Source organism: Silene latifolia, chromosome 6 (genome assembly GCF_048544455.1).
Source record: "Silene latifolia isolate original U9 population chromosome 6, ASM4854445v1, whole genome shotgun sequence".
Classification (NCBI taxonomy): Eukaryota; Viridiplantae; Streptophyta; class Magnoliopsida; order Caryophyllales; family Caryophyllaceae; genus Silene; species Silene latifolia.
The window spans coordinates 97,917,346-97,938,992 of record NC_133531.1 but is presented as its reverse complement, the minus strand read 5'-3'; the positions used below and the strand labels follow the sequence as shown (position 1 = coordinate 97,938,992).

General features: G+C 39.2%; 1 non-coding gene across 1 annotated transcript; it reads left to right on the top strand.

Moving 5' to 3' along the window:
* Positions 1-21,131: 21,131 nt before the first annotated feature.
* Positions 21,132-21,238, top strand: LOC141589476 (small nucleolar RNA R71). The gene has a single exon (XR_012520413.1). It is a non-coding gene; the product is annotated as a small nucleolar RNA R71 (small nucleolar RNA).
* Positions 21,239-21,647: the final 409 nt, after the last annotated feature.

Here is a 21,647-nt window from a genome sequence, read left to right as displayed (position 1 = left end):
GCTTGGTGCCCGTGGTTTTTTCCCATTTAAGGGTTTTCCACGTACAAAAGTCTTTGTCTTGTTATTGTTATTTTTATCATCTTTATATCTTTATATTCTGCTTTGATAACCTGACTAATAAACCATATAGAGCTAGTTAACCCTACCTAAATCAACCCAAACCTGATCTTGCCTTGCGCAAAATCCACACAAAACAATTGGTGCCCACCGTGGGGCATCTAGCTCTTTAAATCCTTTTTTCTCATCTTAAAAAAATTCAAAAATCCTACAAAAATGGGCCAGCCTACCATTGAAGAACAATTGAACGCAGCCCTTCAACAAATCGTTGAGTTGGAAAGCTTGAAAGAAAAAGTGGCCCAAACTGAGGCAGAAATCCTACAATTAAGAGAATCTGAGTCAGCTCTGAAGGAAAAATTAGAAATAACCCAAGGAGCAGGCTCTAGATACCAGCAAGGAACCCCATTTGCATCAATCATCAAAAACATCGATTTCTCCAGTTTTGGGAGCCTAAGTGATTCTAAATTTATCAACGTTGATGGTGATGATGAGCCAAAGAATGACAATGAAAAACCTGATGAATCCGCGGCAGCCATCATGATGGCAGTAATCCAAGAGATCAAGAAACTCAATGAAAAATTCGACAAGATACCCGGAGTACCTGCCAGCATAGAAGAAGCTACCCCTGACAGCTATGCTAATTCGCCTTTCATAGACGAAATAGCAAAAATAGATTTACCCAAGAAGTTTGTGGTCCCATCTATGAAAATCTATGATGGAACCACAGATCCACAAAATCATGTAGCCCTCTACAAGCAAAAAATGTTGGCTGCATCTATTCCCAGCGAATTCAAACAAGTTTGCATGTGTAAGGGATTTGGAACGACCCTGACCGGCCCTGCTCTACAATGGTACATCAACCTGCCAACTAGGAGCATCCATTCCTTCGCCAACCTGATCAACAACTTCAACCAGTAGTTTGCGAGTAGCAGGGATTTGGAGAAACGATCCAGTGACCTTTATCGGATTACACAGAAGCCTGATGAAACTCTGAGGACATTCCTTGCGAGATTCAACAAAGAGAAATTATCTATTCCCACGTGTGACGTTGGAACAGCAGTGGAGGCATTCAGACAGGGGTTGCTACCACACAGTGACTTATACAATGAGCTCACTAAGTATCCCTACCATACCTTCGAAGATGTCCAGGCCAAGACTCTTGCTTTTATCAGGCTAGAAGAGGACAAGAACTACAAACTTGGATCACCCAGTGGACCAAAGGATTATGAAAAAAAGCAACAGGAAGAGCAACAAAGGAAACAACTACAGACCTACACCATATTCCAGGCCAGACCATTCAGAAGTTAACCTGGCACATGAGTATCAAGGTAAGGCTAAAATTTTTCCACCTATTTCTGAGCATAACTTAAGTGTTGATATTGCAGGATTAATCCAGAGACTTGATAACATGGGACCAGTAGTCAGATGGCCCAGGAAGACGGAAAATCCCAACCCTAGAAGGGACAATTTAAAATGGTGTGAATTCCACATGAACATTGGACAAACGACGGATGACTGTTTCACCCCTGAGGAAAGAAGTGGCTTACCTGCTGAAATCCGGATACTTAAAAGATCTGATCAAGACGAAAGGCAGGAATGTGGACCAGGGCAAAGAGAATCACGAGCACAAGCAGGATTGCAGCTTTCCTCCACCACCTCAAATATACGAAGTAAAAGTCATATCTGGTGGATCAGAAATCTGCGGCCTGACCAGTTCAGCAACAAAAAATATAGCCAGGACGCCAAGGACTGTCTCACCCTGCAAACCAGATCAAATCCCAACAATCACTTTCAATGATTGTGACCTGGTAGGTATCCCTGATGTTCATCATGATGTCCTGGTAATTTCAATGCAGATTGGAACCGATACAGTGAGAAGGATTCTGGTAGATGGAGGCAGCTCAGTAAACTTGATCATGCTTGACGTGCTGAAAGCCATGAAAATCAATGAGGACCAAATTACCAAAAAGTCCAGCGTTTTAGTAGGATTCAGTGGAGAAACCAGAAGCACTCTAGGGGAAATCCATCTCCCAACCTACGTTGAAGGAGTCTCATCTTACGAGAAAATTAGAGTCCTTGATTGCCTGTCGTCTTACAACGCAATCTTGGGTAGACCCTGGATTCATAATGTCAAGGCCGTGCCATCAACCTATCACCAGTGTATCAAGATACCAACAGACTGGGGCATAGCCACAGTGAAAGGGGATCACAAGACAGCCTAGGAATGCTACACAACAGCCTTGAAACCTTCCAAGGCAGGTAAGTCCCTTGCTTAGCAATTACAGTACCCTGTCAGGAGCACTTATGTAGAACCTCCCAGAATGGAAACAGATCAGGTAATTCTGGACCCTGAGTACCCTGACAGGTATATTTTAGTAGGATCTGACGCCCCAGATAGTGTCAGGCCCGAACTGGTAAAGTTTCTTAAAAAAAAATCATCTTGGTTTGCTTGGTCACATTTTGATATGACTGGAATCAGCGCTGATATAATTACGCATAAACTCAATGTTGACCCATATTTTAAGCCTGTACAACAGAAAAGACGAAAATTTGCAGCTGAAAGAAATACCATAATTAACGAGGAAGTGGAAAAACTCTTGGATATGGGAATGATCAGGGAAGTAATGTACCCTGAGTGGCTGGCCAACGTGGTTGTTGTACAGAAAAAGAATGGAAAGTGGAGAGTATGTGTAGACTACACTGACCTGAACAAAGCTTGTCCCAAAGATCCATTTCCTTTGCCACATATTGATGCCATGGTAGGCGCCACAGCAGGCCATGAGATGCTGATGTTCATGGATGCTTCCAGTGGATTAAATCAAATAAAGATGCACCCTGCTGACCAGGAGAGTACTGCATTCATTACAGACCGAGGCATATACTGCTACATTGCTATGCCTTTCGGCCTAAAGAATGCAAGGGCAACGTACCAACGCCTGGTCAACATGATGTTTAAAGACCAAATAGGTGATATCATGGAAGTATACATAGACGATGTTGGACCATATAGCTTATATGTTTATGTTTTGATGATATCAAGGTGTTTTACATTCTATATACTTGTTGCGTGTAATCGTTTGTTGAGTATCTTAGAACTAACCTATTACGAGCAACAAAGAGGATTGTGACAATTGCATGAGAAGTTCAAGCCTTCGTTCAAGATCAAACAATTCAAGATTCATTCAAGTATTTTGTGAAGACGAAGTTCGTCTAAAGATTAATCAAGCTTGGCTGATGACGTAGCTTATACTCGAAGATCTCCTTGTAGATTAGAATAGTATAGGTGATTATCTCATAACGGTAATCAAGAATGAGTTTCTTGATTAGTAAAGTTATAGCTTTGCAGCTATAACATTACTAGTAAAAGAGTTCAATGTTATAACTCTTCAACTATAACATTGAAATGCTGAGTTTTTATACACGACTTATAATTGTTTTGAAAATTGTTTTATAATTGTTTAAAGTTTGTTTTAAATGTTTTAGTAAAAGTATTTATATAATAAAGCCCGGTTTAGTGAGGAGTCCGGTTTTATAGTAAACGTTAATTGGTAGTTGTGATGGATCCACTTATGAGTTGGACTTTACTACTAATTAGGGTTTCTATATAGCCTCTCTTAAAACCTAAATTCTAATTATATGTTAAGACTAGGGTTTGCACGATTCACGAGCTTATGGGTCGTGATATCTCGTGTTGCCTAGGAAATATTAGGTAAAGATTTTATTCTATAATAATATCTTTACATATCTTATATATCTTATTTAATATATTTATTTATGATTAAAGATATTCTTGTTTTAGGAAATCTTATCATACTCTTAGAATTTATAGTAAAGATAATATTTGGAAAGATTATATTCTATCTTTTAGAATATTCTTTATTATCTTTTATGGCTTTTAGGAAAGAGATAATAAGAAGATATAATATGTCTTTATATCTTAATATTTCGGCTATTAGGGTTTGACAAAACCGTGTAGCTTACTCTTTCTCCTCCTATAAATACTTTGTTATTTACAACATCGCAAATAGAGACCTTAAGCATAAAAATTGTTTTCATCTTTAAAAAGCAAACCGTGTGTTTTAAGTAGAAAAACCGATTTGCAATTTTGAAAGGTCGTGTGTCATAAAACTCGCATACTCGTTCTTCATTTATCGTTATAAGATAATAGTGCGTAATTGATTTCTTACTTATTCATTAACGTGAACCTTTGTTAGAATCATTAGTGCTTTCTTATTAGCGTAAGTTAGTCACTCGAGTATTTAATGGTACTCATTGAGTTACAGCTAGAGTTAGTTGTACGAGTAGGGTTAGTAAATTTGTAATCCGTAGAAAGGTACTAAATTTATTAATCGAGAATAGTGGACGTAGGTTTCGACTTGTGAAACTGAACCACTTCAAAAATCCGTGTGTCTCTCCTTGTTTCGTTCTTTCGTTTATTTCGCTTACCATCGTTAGTTGATTAGTTAAAGTTTAACCAATAAACTTTAAATTATCAATTACATTAGCATAATTAAAAAAGCTTTAAAAAGTTTTAAATCCTCAATTCACCCCCCCCCCCCTCTTGAGTATTTTGGATCAATAGACTCTTCAATTGGTATCAGAGACTCGTGCTCTTGATTGCCTAACCGCAAAGAGGCGGATCTATCTTGTTTTTCATTTATCTTATTGTTTTATATTCCGCTGCCTATCACGTGATAAATGGATTCCAAATATCTCAAGTGTCCCGTCTTTGATGGGAAGAATTACGGATTGTGGAAAAACATGATGACTCACTATGTGAAAGGAAACGATTGGGAGTGCTGGAGGATTATTCAAAACGGACCGCACAAAATTTTTGTTGCATCCGAGGAAGGCACTACCTATAAAAAGAAAGAAGAGGACTATGTCGAGGCCGACTACAAGAAGGCCGAAAAGAACTCCAAAGCAATAAGTCTTCTGCAAAACGGAATGACTTCTACTGAGTTTGATCGGTTCTCTTCATGCTCCACGGCTAAGGAGATATGGGATGGGCTCGAATTAGCTTATGAAGGTACTTCCATTGTTAGGAAGCACCGAATTGATTTTCTTATGCAAAAATATGAGCTATTCATCATGGAGCCTAATGAGTCTCTAGATAGTATGTCCGCAAGGTTTTCAAGCATCATAAATGAACTGGAAAACCTAGGTAGGAAATTCTGTACTGAGGACATTGCTAGAAAGGTTCTTAGGAGCCTGACTAAGAAGTGGCGTGCTAAGGTCACTGCAAAGGAGGAATCACGAGATCTTGAAACCCTATCCTATCAAGAACTCATTGGTGCTCTCATGGCCCATGAAATTACTCTTAACAAAGATGACGCTGAACCAAGTCGCAATAAGAGTATGGCCTTAAAGAGCGAAGAAGTTGACTCTGAATTAGAGGATGAAACTGTCTTGTTTGCACGACGCTTTAAAAATAAGATATTTCGAAATAAACAAACAAAATCATCCTATAACAACAATAACAACAAATCATTCAACAAAAAGGTTAATGACTCAAAGTCGTCTTTCGTAAATAGAGGTTGCTTCAAGTGTGGAGAATCTGGTCATATGATCAAGGATTGTCCAACATGGGAAAAGATAAAGGACAAGACGAAACGTGAGAAGACAAAGAGAGAATTCAAGCAAGTTATGATGGCTTCGTGTTGGGGAGACCTTGACTCAGAAGATGACGAGGAATCTGAAGACGACGAAGTAGCAAACCTTTGTCTCAACAGTGTTAGTCTTGACCTAATTTCCGACAGTGACAATGAAAGCACAAATTCTCATTCAAACTATTGCTTTCTTGGAGAATCAGAATCAGACGACGATGAAGAGGTAAGTTACCTTGAGCTTAAAAAACGTGTTAGGAAATTGTCTAAAAGTGCTTTAATTGAATTCTTTGAACAATCTCTTGATAAGTGTCACGAACAGCATTTGGAATTGAAAGATCTAAAGGAACAGATTCTGGAAATCGCGGAAGAGAATCATACTCTCAAGACTAAAGCTAAGAAGTTGAAATCTAAATTTATAGCTGAGAAAGCTACAACATTAGATTCTACTATGGCTGAAAAGAAGGAATTAGAGTCCAAAGTTATAGCTAATGAAGCTATAACTTCCGACCTAAAACTTAACATCAAGCACCTTCAAGCCAAAGTTATAGCTAATGAATCTATAACTTTAGAACTTAGAAAAGTCAAAGAACTTTTGGAAACTAAGGTCACATCTAATGAAGAAGTGATCTTAGATAAAAAAAAAGAGATATATTCTCTTTCAAAGCAATTGAAAGAATCTAAGACCGATATGATTAATGTTAAGAAACACCACACACCACACCGATGTTGTGTTCATTCTTAATAAACGATTCCAAGACTTTCGTGATAACTTTAAAAAGGACAATGATGTAGATCACACGAAATGTCAAGAGGAAATTAAAACCCTAAAAGACCTTCTTCTACACGCTAGAAAGGTCCATGACAAGTGGGAAGGTAGCACAAAAGTCCTAAACTTCCTAACCGAACAATCTGACAATAATATGAAGATGGGGTTAGGACATGAGTGCTACAGCCGTAGAGATCACTCCAAATGCAAATCAACACCTTCGGATTTTGATTTTAGAAAAAGGAAGTATGCTGATCTTCCTGAATACTTGATTTCCAATTACTGTGGTCATACGGGTCATATCCAAATAAATTGTGTAAAAAAGGCTCATGATTTACGAAAAAATGCCGAACATGCCAAAACTGTTGACACAGTTGTCGAGGATAAGGAAATCCCCACTAACGAACCTAACGAAGAAAGGAACAATAAATTTCGTTGGTTCTATGACATGGCCTTTGACTACTCTAAGAAACCTAGCACTTCACAAAGCCCTTGTAAATCTCAACCCAATAAACCTATTCACAAGGCAAATAGTCAAGAGAGACCTAGAGAAATTCCTAGACCTAGAGAAAACCCTAACCCTAGAACTCCTCCCAAGCCAAACAAACCTAAAATTAGAAAAACGGATATTAGACGTGTTTGGGTTTGAAAGGACTTAGTATTTAGATTAACTAATCATAAGGGACCCAACTTAGCTTGGGTACCTAAAAACTGTATCTAATCCTTTTTGCAGGAAGAAGTGAAAGAAAACAATCAATGGTATCTTGACAGTGGATGTTCAAGACACATGACCGGAGATAAGAATCTGTTTCTTTCACTCAAGCCCTTCAATGGAGGAAAAGTAACGTTCGGGGACAATAAAAAGGAAAACGTTATTGGCGTCGGCAAAATCGGAATCTCCAAGTCTCACGCAATCAGTGGCGTTTACCTCGTGGATGGTCTAAAACACAATTTGCTAAGCATATCAAAACTATGCGACAAAGGTAACAAAGTAGTTTTTCATACTGATAGTTGTCGCATTATTATTGAAGGAAATAGCAACGTTATTCTTAAAGGCCACCGAAAAAGGAATGTTTATATGGTAGATTTAAATGTTGTGCCTACTAACTCCTTTTCGTGTATGAAAGTTACACTTGATGATCCTTGTTTATGGCATAAACGGTTTGGTCACATTAGCTCACTAACCTTGAACAAGCTCAAGAAGTGGGACTTGGTTAAGGGGTTACCTAAGATCAAGTTCGACCAAGAAAAGATGTGTGACACGTGTGCAAGGTGCAAACAAGTAAGATCATCGTTCAAACCTAAAAGAGTAGTAAGCACAAATCAAGCCTTGGAACTGGTACACATGGATTTATGTGGACCTATGAAGGTAAGGAGTAGAGGAGGATCCAGGTACGTCTTTGTTCTTGTAGACGACTACTCGAGGTATGTATGGCCTATCTTCCTTCATTCAAAAGACGAGACTTTTGATGAATTTGATTGTCTTATGAAACGTGTTCAAAACAAATATAAGACTAATCTTGTATCTATCCGTACGGATCATGGCACTGAATTTGACAACCAACCTTTTATAGAATATTGTAGAGTTAATGGTGTAGGGTATAACTTTTCTGCACCAAGAACTCCTCAACAAAACGGTGTCGTTGAACGTATGAATAGCACCTTAGAAGATATGGCACGTACAATGCTTATGTGTAGTGGTTTACCTCGTAACTTTTGGGCTGAAGCCATTAGTACTTCTTGCTACATCCATAATCGTGCCATGATCCGACCTATCCTTAAGAAAACCCCCTACGAACTCCTTAGAGGTCGAAAACCTAATATCTCCCATCTTCGTTGCTTTGGGAGCAAGTGTTTTGTGCATAATAACGGTAAAAACCGTTTAAGCAAATTCGACCCTAGAAGTGATGAAGCGATTTTCATAGGATACTCAGATCATAGCAAGGCTTACAAAGTCTTCAATAAAAGAACTCTTTGTATTGAAGAAAGTGTCCACGTTATTTTTGATGAACATAACGTGTTCGATAAGCCTTTACATGATGAGGAAGAAAACTTGGATGAACCCGACTTTCGTCTTTCAAGAGACGACCCCCCGGAAATGGAATTAGAGGATAACGAAATTGAGGGAATAAGTGATGAACTTACTCGTTCCTCAAAAGATAAAAAGGAGAAAGGCAAAGTTATAGTTGATGATACTATAACATTGACTCAAGACAAGAACTCCTAAACCAATGTTATAGATGATGTTAATGTAACATTGAATCCAAATCAAGGTATAGAGTCTGAGGTTATAATCGGCTCAAACACAACACCCGGATTGGATTCAGGGGGAACTTCCTCTAATTCCGAACCAAATGAAGTCGGGTCAAGCTCAAATAACGATGAAGAACCAAGTACTTCAACTAAATGGAAATACAAGAATTCACACCCCATGGATAATATTCTTGGAAATATTAAGAAGGGTGTTCAAACAAGACGTTCCTTAAACAACTTCTGTTCCTTCTACTCTTTTCTATCCATGATCGAACCAAAGAATATCAATGAAGCTCTCGCTGAATCAGACTGGATTATAGCTATGCAAGAAGAGCTTCAACAGTTCGAAAGAAACAAGGTTTGGCATTTAGTTCCTAGACCAAAAGATCGTTCAGTCATTGGAACTAGGTGGGTCTTCAGGAACAAATTAGATGATGCCGGAGTCATTGTCAGAAACAAAGCAAGATTGGTGGTCCAAGGTTATAATCAACAAGAAGGAATAGATTATGACGAGACTTTCGCACCTGTTGCTCGTATTGAAGCTATTAGACTTCTGATAGCATTCGTCATACACAAGTGATCGGTCCGTTTCGTGTTCACAATTAAAGGTGTGGTCGTTGGGTCACGTCCGAATCAAAACACAATTTATAGCTTCACAAACAACTCTACAATTAGTAAAGATGCAAGTAAAGGTCGGATCCCAAGGGACGGGTATTGAAATGAGATTTCTATTGCAACTAGTGGTGTCTTAGGGGTGTCACAATTTTGGTTGATGTAGAAGGTCACTAACTAAAATAGCAATGAAAATAAACAAGCAAGATGAATTAAAAGGGGTGTAAACAATTGATTAAAAAGCACTAGGGTGTCATGGGATCATAGGGGAATCATGGGAATTGATCATACAAACATGTTCTCAAATTATAAGCAAGCAATTATTGTTGCGATGGATTGAGTTGGGTTATGTCTTACAATCCTAGGAAAGTTTGGGTCCCGGAGCCGAATCGATTAGATTGTACAACACCTACAAGTCGACTTAATCTTCCCTACTCAACAACATGCATGGTCTAATGAGACTCGAGTTGGGTTATGTCTTACAAGTCTCATTGAAAAGATAGGAGATGGTGGTAAATGCAAGGATTCATAGGCTTAGCATTTCATCAAATATAACATGTGCATGAGTTGAGATCAAAACAAGCAAGCAAAAAAAGCATGAAAGCATATTAATTTAAGCATGAATTATTCCCCATGTTGGTTTCCCCTAATCACCCATTAACCCTAGCTAAGAGACTACTCACTCATTATCATGTTGATCATGCTAGCATGGTTGTCAATCATACCAACAAAATGAAACATGATGAATAAATGAAAGTAATTAACAATAATTAAAAAGGGATTAAGAGAATTATACCTACTAATGATTCCAATAATAAAGCAAAGATAAAAGAAGTACTTGAATGCTTGATTGAGAGGTTGTCAATCTCCCAATAATAACCCAAATAATCTTCAATTACCCAAAATAAAGGATGAACAAAAGAGAGATTAAAGAAATAAAACTTGTATTATAACTTGATTAATTGTTGATTACAAAATTAAAGAGATATTTGATTGGTATTAACTACTCTAAATATTGATAAGAAGAACATGCTCTTCTAATTAGACTAATGGGGTATTTATAGTGGAAATTAGGGGGATGCATTAGGGTTAACTAAAGGCTAAACTAGTAATTACACTTTTTAGATTGAGCAGGGAGGAGCCGGTATTTTCCGAAGGAAGGGCTTCTTTCTTTGTAGCTTGGAGAAGAGGAAATCACGCTGTAGAGGAATCCGAGCGGATTAGGGTCGGGACGGGCGGATTCTGGCGATGGAACCCGAGCGGATTCAAGAGAATCCGGGCGGATTGTGGTGATGGAATCCGAGCGTCTTGGTGGGAAACCGCACGGATTGTGCAGGTGGAGGACGGCCGGATTGTAGACAATCCGCACGGATTGTGCCTCAGCAAGACATCTTCTTCTTTTCTTCCCTTTTCTTCATAAATTCCTTGGGGATTTCCTTGGGGACTCCAGGATCCTTTCTCAACATTGCTCATCTACTATCATATATACAAAGGCCTTCTAATCTTGTCTCTCTTTGATGCTTGGTCATTGAATTCGATCAATTTAGTCTCGTTTTGCCATGAAAATGCAAGATTCTTACTCCTTTCCTACCAAGGGATCAAAATCTCAAAGAATATGCAAAACAAAGAACTAAAGATAAGAAATGACCCAAATATGCACTAAAAAGCATGGGAACAAGGCTAATTCGGGGGCTGAATATGCGCTAAATATGGTCACATCAAATATCCCCAAACCGAATCTTTGCTCGTCCCGAGTAAAGAGGTGACTAAGACTAGGACCATTATTTAAACTAACCTAATAACATAGCCGATATGAGACAATTAGCGGTTCTCACTCCGCCCCTTCAACTCACAACAAGACAACCATGAGGTAGGATGCCTTCTTGCAAGGCAAGGTGGGTCTTGCCAAAATGGCGACACATCCAAACATTAAGCACACAAAATCACATAATCGATGCATCTACAAAAGAATAGCCACTTCCTTATCAAGTGGCGGAGGCACTAAAGAGGAACAAATTTAAGAGCATGTAATCCTTCACAAATACTAGTTCAACAAATTACTAAGGCTAAGAGGATGGCACTAAATCACCTCCAAATGGTGTTAAACTAGGCTACTTTCGTCCTCAATTTCCAAATGCTTTCGTCAAGAGCGATCGGATGATGGTGGAATGATGATCCCTATGATGCTAGTAGCATATGACATGACAAGTCTCGAATTCTCTACAAAAGTAAAGGTCATGGATCGTCCCAAGATCGACAAAGTGGCTTGACAAAAAGGCTTTTTGGGAATGAAATGCTCAAATCTTTATACACAACGGGTGGATATGACTAGTATTCAAAATTGACCTCATTTCAACTTTCACATTTCAAAGACTTTAGATGGGGTTTGTCCCTTCCGGGCTAGTGTCCTTTGCTTTCGCCAATCGCTTATTAGGCAACCGGTTAACCTCTAGACAATAGCTTTTCGGGGTGATAGTCACTCTGTCTCTGGGCGGCCGAATTCACAACCGTGTGGGGGCCCAATTCAATGGATCCCGCTCCAAAGCACATCAAGTGGTACGCCTCCATCAAAACAATTTAAATTTCTCAACTTTCAACAATTCATAACATTTGAGGTTTCCTTGGCATTAAATTACTTCCACATGACAAAATTCCTTGAAATGAGCACTTCAAGCTTATTGATAGAAAATATTTTTGGGTTGCCTTACCACAAGGTCAATCAAGGTCACCTAGACAAGTTAACCAAGTCTACATCGCATCACGGGGTTGGATAGGTGACTCACATGCAAACCCTTGACTAGGCCTTGGGTCATGGGTCAAAAGATACTAGTATGACACTATCTAGGGTGTTTTACAACCATTCTAGTAGGCAAAGTCTTAAGTTGAACAAGTATTTGTAATGGCTTAGTTGCTCTTGTCAAAGTTCCTAATTAGGCATTTTTCAAAACATTTCTAACATGCAACTACATGCCATGATGCAACTAATATAAACATCCTAATGCAAGTGATTCTATCAACTAATATGACATATAAACTACATGCAAGTCCTAAGTTCACATTGTTATACCGCATCAATCAAAATAAAGCCACATAGTCATTAACATAAAGAGGAAAAAGGAGATTGGAAAGATCATACCATGCGGTCTTCATTATCCTCATGTCTTGGATGTGGCGTAGTCAGTCAATGTGAACAAGGATAGAACAAACACAATATATACAAAACAATATATACACAAGACTACAAAAGGAAATAAACATGTTTTTGGGTTTTCAATTTTCAAATTTTTATGATTTTCGAACTTTTCAATTTTTTTTTGATTTTTTGAATAAGAGTTAAATGTTAGAATTCCCATCCCCACACTAATATGGGCATTGTCCTCAATGGCCAAAATGATGGAAATTATGCAAAGATGATGCATGATTTCTATACTAAATGCAATCTATACTAAGCTACACTACATGATGCATGGTTTTTGTTATGGCGGAGAGGATAATTTAGATTACCTCCCGTTGTGTATGCATTAACTTCCCCAAACCGAGTTAGACACTATTGCTAATGTCCAAGGATGGGTGTAGTTCATGCACACACTATGCAATGCATGAAATTAATTTGTCATTTTTGATTTTGAAAATGGGAACAATAAAATGAGAACACCTCAATGGTACCGAGGTGTGAGTCCTCTATGGTGCTAGGACTACTCCAACAATGATCAAGAAAAATAATTAAAACAAAGAGAGAAATAGACAAACCATGAGAGGGTAGGAGCCTCCAAGGCTTGCTAATCTTCCATCATATCATCACCATTATCACTTTCCTCATTAGAAATGGTCTCAATGCCACTTCCCTCTTCATTTGCCTCTTCACCTTGCTCATCATCTTGCTCACCATCCTTTTCTCCTTCTTCACTTGCTTCCTCATCAATGTTATCATCAACTTCTTCATTACCAACAACCTCATTGTCACCCGAAACGACCCTAGATGCACCCGGAAATAGGACTTCTCTATCCGCCCAACTAGGCAAAGGACATGATGGATCAAGTAGTCCTTGCCTAGCTAAATGTAGGAGGGGTGGATATTGAGCCAAGTAAGCATTTTTCCGATCCCCAAAGGCTTGCTTGTGCATTGCTTGCATGAGAAGAGTCAAATAATCATTTCTAGCTTCAACTCCTTCCGGCTTGAACTCTTGATACTCAAAGGGGTAAGGCGGTATGACAATGGAAGTGATGTAAAATTATATGAACAAACGTGATTAAACAGTGCGACAGACTGTTCGTTCTCAGGATAGGATAAATTCGTGTATGTTTGTAGATGTAATGGGTAAATTGGCAGCGGAATTGTGTTTGTTGTACTGTATATTTCGTGAATTTGGATGTAACCTGGATAGTATGGTGAATCTCGCTCTCCGCCTCGCAAGGTACGAACTCGAAACACTCACAAACAACCTCGCAAGGAAGATTAAAGACTAAACTCGCAAGCCTAATCAAAACAAAGTTCACAATGGAAACTTCTATTAAAATTCTGAATCTCACGTGTTGAACAATGTCATACACGGTCCTTATTTATACATCTACTTAGCTTGACTAATAAGCTATCTTTCCTAATTCTACTCGATGTCAGAAATCCGACTCGAGATCTAATTCCTTAGCTTGCTCCTCAAGCTATCTACTCCTTCCCTAAACTAACTAGGAAAGTTATTAAACTAATAATAATTAAAATACAATCAGATTTAGGGTATTCTAATTAAACTAGGATTAGGAAACATCTAGCTCTCCTAACTTTATTCAGAAACAGTAAATTAATCTAAATAATAAATCCTACACGATTTAGGAAATCGTGTATCCTACTTGGCCTAGGGAACCATGTCCAGCAGCTATGTGGCCGGTTTTGAGCTTCTTGATGTCTTGATGCAAACCACATTTTAGCATAATTTTGCCCGTTGGGACAAACCCGAATCCTTTTACCATTTGATTTATCCTCTGAGTATGCTCCTGCATCATACTCTCCTTCTTTTGATTTTAAATTTGACCTCAAATTTCGATCATACATGCTGCCACCGGGATCAAAAACGTACCGCACAAGCCGAATCATAATTCTAATGACAGTCTTTGTTAAGATTCTTTCGACTTCCTCTGTAGTAGCAATCTTCTTGTGGCTTTTATGATCTTCGAACCACTCCTGCTTGTGCCTTCCACCCCGCCTCCCTCCTTGCACAAGTAATGAAAAATTGAAATAGCACTTGCTTTGGCTAGTAAGTTCACCGTGAGCATCTACTAGTACCGAACTCAAAAACCAACAGCACCGATAATCTTCAACACCTAGCTTCTTGTTAATCGACTTATCAAGTGGTGATTGATAAAGTTCTTTATCTTGAAAGCTTGAACAATCATTAACATGTGACAATGCCCTACCCAATATCAGTTTATTATCAATTGTTTTTGACCTTGGACAGATTCGAAAATACCTTACGCTCACCGACAATTAGTTCGTCAACCAAGCCCCTTTCAACTGTTGCTCATCCTCGTCAATAGCATCATTGCAAGACTCGAACTTTTCCTCCTTGAACGGACCAGCATGAATATGCAGATTACGAATCACCGTCTCTGGTTGGTCATCGTCACTCATCATTGGCTCAACATCGTATGTGACAGACTCACCTTCCTCTTTTGCTTCTTTTGTCTTTGGATTGGACAGTCTTTTGACTATTCGCTAGAACAAAACAAGGTACCATCTCGCTTAACTCGTGTATTGTAAGGGCTCTCTTTTATGGACATTCACTTGCTATGTGTCCATATCCTTGGCACTTGAAACACCGTCTTGAACTAGCACTTTTAGATTCCACGATCACGCTCTTTCCCTTGTCCTTCACGTCTTCTGCTTGGATATCCTTGGACTCGCTAGTTGCTGGCATTGAATAAGAGCTCGTCCCTTTCGAATAAGCATGAGGTTTTTGTGCCTTATCATGTTTTTCGAACTTCAATGCTAATCGGCACACATCATTAAAACCTTCATAATTCTGGATCTCGACTCTTTTAGCAAGCGCGGGTGTTAGGCCCTTGACAAATCTCGCCACTCTTAGCTCTTCTTTCTCCTCAAGATCGCACACGATTGACATCTTTTCGAATTCTTTGATATAATCAGTCATGGACATGCTTTCTTGCTCTAAAGATTGGAGCTTTAAGTAGTTATCTTGTTCATAATCCCTTGGCAGGAATCGTCTCGTCAAGTGCTTCTTTAATTTGATCCAAGATTCGATCTTGTCTTTGCCTTCCTTTTTCCTCTGTTTTTTCAGATTTTCGTACCATAAAGATGCATACTTTGTAAGCTTCAAGATTGCAACTTTAAATTGCTTCTTGTCATCATATTCTTTATACTCGAAAACCCTCTCAGCTTGTCTTACCCAATCCAGAAATTTTTCCGGATCCATCTCGCCATCAAAGTCTGGAATATCGAGTTTTAAACCCCGATCATCATCGTTCTTATTTTTTGACTTCCTCTTTGGTTGCTCGTCTTCTTCTTCAGATTCGGATGGAGTGTCCGATTCTTTTTTCTTCTCTTTAGCCTTCAACATGCTTGCTATGTTTTTTTAACACATAAGCCATCTGAGCCATCTCTAACTTCAGCTCGTTATGACCATCTTCCCATGTTTTCGGACCCTCATCGCCGTCTTTAACCATGATTAGCAACGTCCCAAGACAGATCTATTAAGGAATAAATCTGAACTTAGCTCTGGTAACCAATTTGATGTAAAATTATATGAACAAACGTGATTAAACAGTGCGACAGACTGTTCATTCTCAGGATAGGATAAATTCGTGTATGTTTGTAGATGTAATGGGTAAATTGGCAGCGGAATTGTGTTTGTTGTACTGTATATTTCGTGAATTTGGATGTAACCTGGATAGTATGGTGAATCTCGCTCTCCGCCTCGCAAGGTACGAACTCGAAACACTCACAAACAACCTCGCAAGGAAGATTAAAGACTAAACTCGCAAGCCTAATCAAAACAAAGTTCATAATGGAAACTTCTATTAAAATTCTGAATCTCATGTGTTGAATAATGTCATACACGGTCCTTATTTATACCTCTACTTAGCTTGACTAATAAGCTATCTTTCCTAATTCTACTCGATGTCAGAAATCCGACTCGAGATCTAATTCCTTAGCTTGCTCCTCAAGCTATCTACTACTTCCCTAAACTAACTAGGAAAGTTATTAAACTAATAATAATTAAAATACAATCAGATTTAGGGTATTCTAATTAAACTAGGATTAGGAAACATCTAGCTCTCCTAACTTTATTCAGAAACAGTAAATTAATCTAAATAATAAATCCTACACGATTTAGGAAATCGTGTATCCTACTTGGCCTAGGGAACCGTGTCCAGCAGCTATGTGGCCAGTTTTGAGCTTCTGAATGTCTTGATGCAAACCACATTTTAGCATAATCTTGCCCGTTGGGACAAACCCGAATCCTTTTACCATTTGATTTATCCTCCGAGTATGCTCCTGCATCAGGAAGAGGAGGGCATTTCAAGTTCACCCTTTTGTTGTTGGATAATATACTCGGCCTCTTTAGAAAGGGGAAGTAAAAAATTGGTCCGGTGGACGCTTAGACGACAAATATTTGAAGGCAAAGTGAACGATCTAGCTTCACTAGTGAGCCATCCATACGTGGTGTCAAGAGGGTTATGGGCAACCCACTTGTACTTGTGTATCATAGTATGCAAATCAACAAGATGACCACCCTCCTTTGCTTTATACTTGTTATCCTTGTTGAAGTTAGGATCAAAGTACTTAGCTAGGATAGTGACTAGGCCGCCATTGACAATAACGGTAGTGCCCTTCTTCCCACAATCAATGTTGAGCCATCTATCTACCAAAAGCCTCAAAGAGTTGAAAGGCTTGGTGTGTACTCTTCCAATGTTCAAAGCCGATTCAAGAAGAATAAAATCAAGTTTGGTGAAATGGTTGGTATCTTTCCTTGCAATAATGGTGTTTCCTATGACTTTGTGCCATACTCTTATGCCCGGATGGTGGACTAAAAGAGCACGACTCGCATGAAAGTCCTCAAATTTCCTTCCGGAAATTGCCTCCCAAAGAGGGTCGGGGTCATACTTTCCATAATTCTTAAAATAACTCGGTTCATCATTAAGACCCAAAATTTCACCCAATTCTCTAAAGGAAATGCGTCTACTAACATTAGCTAGACGAAACTCGAGATTCTCCCTACTCTCAACTTTGGTGACTTTCAAAGAACTCAAAAATTCCAAGGTAAGGGAGGGGTATGTCAATTCTTTTGATTCAAACAATTTCTCTAACCCCATGGCTTTGAAAAAGGCTCTAGTTTGCTCAAGGACACCCAACTTTCCCAAGGTGTCTTCACAAATAAATTTGGTGGATTGAAATGATTTCCTAGGAAACTTGGCAAAAGTATCTCTATGGGTTTTGGAAATAAAAGTTACCTCCGGATAATGCAAAGTTGATCGATTTCCGGAGTAGAAGATGTTGTTGCTCCCATAGAAGGTTGTTGTTGTTGTTGCACTTCCAAGTTTGGTGTTGCTACCACCATAGCCAATGCTTTCTTTGCTTGAAGAGTCTTTTGCCTTTGTGAAAGTGTCTTTGGTGCCTTTGTTGCCTTTGTTGCTCCCTTAGTCCTTGCCATTGATGAATTAACCAAGAAAAGAATGAAAAATCTTCAATTTGTAGTGTACCTAAATCGATTTAAAGGTGAAAGGCTTTGCCTTTATGAATTCAAAAATCGACTCAAAAGGTTGAAGATTTTGTGCTTGGTTTTGATTTTTATTGAAAAAGGAGTGATTGATTTGTTGTTAAAAGGATGATTTGATTTGATTTTGGTGAATGTAGTTGAGGAATTTTGTTTTTGTGATGGTGAGGATGAGGGTTTTGATGTTTTTGAGTAGTGTTATGAATGAATGAATGAATGAATGAATGAAGGTGGGAGGGGTTTTATAAAGACCGAAAAATTCGAACTGCAGGGGCAATCCGTGCGGTTTCTGCCCAATACGGGCGGATTCTGCACTTTCTGGGTTTGATAAAACTCGCCTAAAGACGGGCGTATTCAAGAGAAGACGCTCGGATTTGCTTGATACGGGACGGGCGGATTCTTCAGAAGACGGACGGATTTCAGTCCAGGAATTTTTCTTGTTTTCCTCAGCAGAGAAGACGGGCGTCTTCTTTCCAAGACGGACGAATTTTCAGAGACGGGCGGATTGCTGTTCAGGACGCCCGGATTCTCTTACAGTCAAAAATCTTTCAAAATTTCAGCTTATAGGGACGTGTGTCTTCAACCCAGTATGCTCGGATTGCAGGAAGACGGGCGGATTCTCTTGAATCCGCTCGGATTCTACCCCTTTGTACCCGGATTCAGTTCCACCCGTGTACAATGCATATCCCTTATCAACCTTCCATTCTTCTTCAAATCTTGTGTTCTTCATTGTGGGGGCACTACTAAGGCATGGATAGCCTAGGCAATTGCTATCCCCACACTAAGCTAGAGCACTACACATCAATTGAAATTATTAGTCCCTCCCTCACTTCTCTCAAACATGACAATTATCTTGATCAAAGTAAATAAAAATCCAAAGATTGACAAAAAATGTAATACAAGAATTGAAATGCGATTTAGGGAGTTAGAAATATTTACAAATGGTGGTTTAGGGAGGACTCCACCAAACTCTCATTCTTGATGAGATGTCAAGGGGGCATGTTCAAGGTGTTGTTGATATTGCTCAACACCTTGAAAAAGTAATCAAAAGCTTGTTCATTATTGTTATAGAGGTCTTCAATAGACCTTGGCCCTTGTTGTCGGTCTTGATCGATGGCATTACCAATGTATGGATTAAAAATCCCTTTAAATTCGTCGTCCCGAAGACCACAAACTTCATTAAGTTGATCATTGAAAATCTCTTGATTTGATGAAGACGGCTCTCCCAATTTCTTCTCTTGGCCAATGAGGCCATTCTCTTCTTCTTTGATTGATTTTGATGAGCTTTGCAAGCTCTCCTTGTCATAATTCACTTGCTCTTTGAATTGAGCATCTTCAATTTTCTTCTTCCATTGGAGTTCCGACTTCTTCCTCTCATCCTTTTGGCTATAATGATCAATCATGAAACATGGTTCATGCAAACGAGGAGCTCTCATAGTCTTGTCAAGATTAAAGGTTATGCTTTCATCTCCCACTTCTAGAGTGAGCTCACCATGTTTCACATCAATCACCGCACCCGCGGTGTGTAGGAAAGGTCTTCCTAGAATGATTGGAATGTTGGAATCTTCCTCCATATCAACAATGACAAAGTCCACCGGGATGAAAAACTTCCCAATTCGTACGGGGACATCTTCCCATATCCCTAATGGTGTCTTCGTAGATCTATCGGCCATTTGGAGTGTGATGTTGGTGCATTTAAGCTCTCCCATCCCCAACCTTTTACTCACCGAGTACGGCATGACACTCACACTAGCCCCTAGATCACATAAGGCTTTGTTGATCGTCGTGTCGCCGATGGTACACGGTATTGAGAAGCTTCCCGGATCCTTTAGTTTTGGAGGTGAACTCCATTGAAGTATTGCACTACTCACCTTAGTGAAGGCGATAGTCTCAAGTTTCCGGATTGACTTCTTCTTTGTGAGGATATCTTTCATGTATTTCGCATAGGCTGGCACGTGATTTATTAATTCCGTGAAAGGAATTGAGACTTCCAAATTCTTCACAATTTCCATGAACTTTCCAAGTTGATCATCAAATTTGGGCTTGGCTTGACGACTTGGAAAAGGAAGTCTAATCACAATGGGCTCCTTCTCCTTGACCTTGTCTTCATTTTTCTTTGAACTTTCTTCTTTTGATGATTCTCCATCTTTGGAGTTTTGCACAATTTCTTCCTTATCACTAGCTTCCACAACTTCATCCTCAACTTGCTTCCTTGGTGCTTCATACCTTGTACCACTTCTCAAGTGAATGGCACTAACCGTTTCATGTCTTGGGGGATTACTTTGAGATGGTAATTGCCCCTTTTGTCTTTGTGAGCTTGAAGATGCTAGTTGAGTCAATTTTGTTTCCAACATCTTGGTGTGAGCTAGGATGTTGTTGATGGTGGTTTCCTTTGCTTGGCTATCTTTTTGCATTTGAGTGAAAAATTCTTGTTGATTCTTTTGCATTTGGAGGACCGCTTTTTGGACATCAAAACCTTGGTCATTTTGGTGATTGTATGGATTTTGATTTTGGTAACCTTGGTTTTGATTGTAAAAGGGTCTTTGATTTTGGTTTCTCATGGGTGGTGGAGTGTATGTTGTTTGAGGGTTTTGAACATTTTGGCTTTTGTATGAGAGATTTGGATGGAATTTGGTGTTTTCATTGTAATAGTTGGAATAAGGGGTACCACTCTTGTATGCTTGGAAAGCATTCACTTGTTCATTTGTTCCCCTACATTCACTTTGGTCATGTCCCAAAGTTCCACAATTCTCACATGTCCCACTTGGGATTGATGAGGATGCCGTCATGGCATTAACATGATGCTTTGGTGATTTTGATACTTCTTTAAGTCTAGCCATAGCTTTTTCAAACTTCAAATTGATTGTGTCAATATGAGCACTAAGTTGAGCACCCAATTGAGTAACGGAGTCCACTTCATGCTTTCCTCCTCTAGTAGCCTTGCGAGGTCTACTATATTGTGAGTTATGGACCGCCATTTCCTCAATCTTGTTCCATGTTTGATTGTCATCAACTTCGGTGAACATTCCATTTGATCCCATGTTGAGAATGTTCCTTGAATCCTCATATAAACCATTCCAAAATTGTTGTACCAAAAACCATTCGCTAAATCCATGGTGAGGACATGAGCGACAAATTCCCTTGAACCGCTCCCAAGCTTCATACAAAGATTCTTCATCCCTTTGCTTAAAACCCGTAATTTGAGCTCTTAGCATGTTAGTCTTTTCCGGTGGGTAGAATTTTTTGTAGAAAGCTAGAGCCAACTTCTTCCAAGAATCTATTCCGAGAGTGGCCTTGTCAAGGCCCTTCAACCATTGTTTCGCGGTGCCGATTAGGGAAAAAGGAAATAAGACCCATCTAATTTGGTCTTGAGTCACACCGGTTCGAGAGATTGCATCGCAATAGTCGCAAAAGGTTTCCATATGAGAATGAGGGTCTTCACTAGGCATCCCCCCAAATTGGCTCCTTTCGACTAATTGGATAAAGGCGGATTTGGCAATAAAATTTCCGGTTAGATTTTGTGGTGTAGGAGTACCATTAGGTAGGTTCTCCTCAGTGGGTACGGAGTGTGACGAGAATTTAGGCATTGTAGGTTGATTTTGTGGGGTATTGTGTAATGGGTTC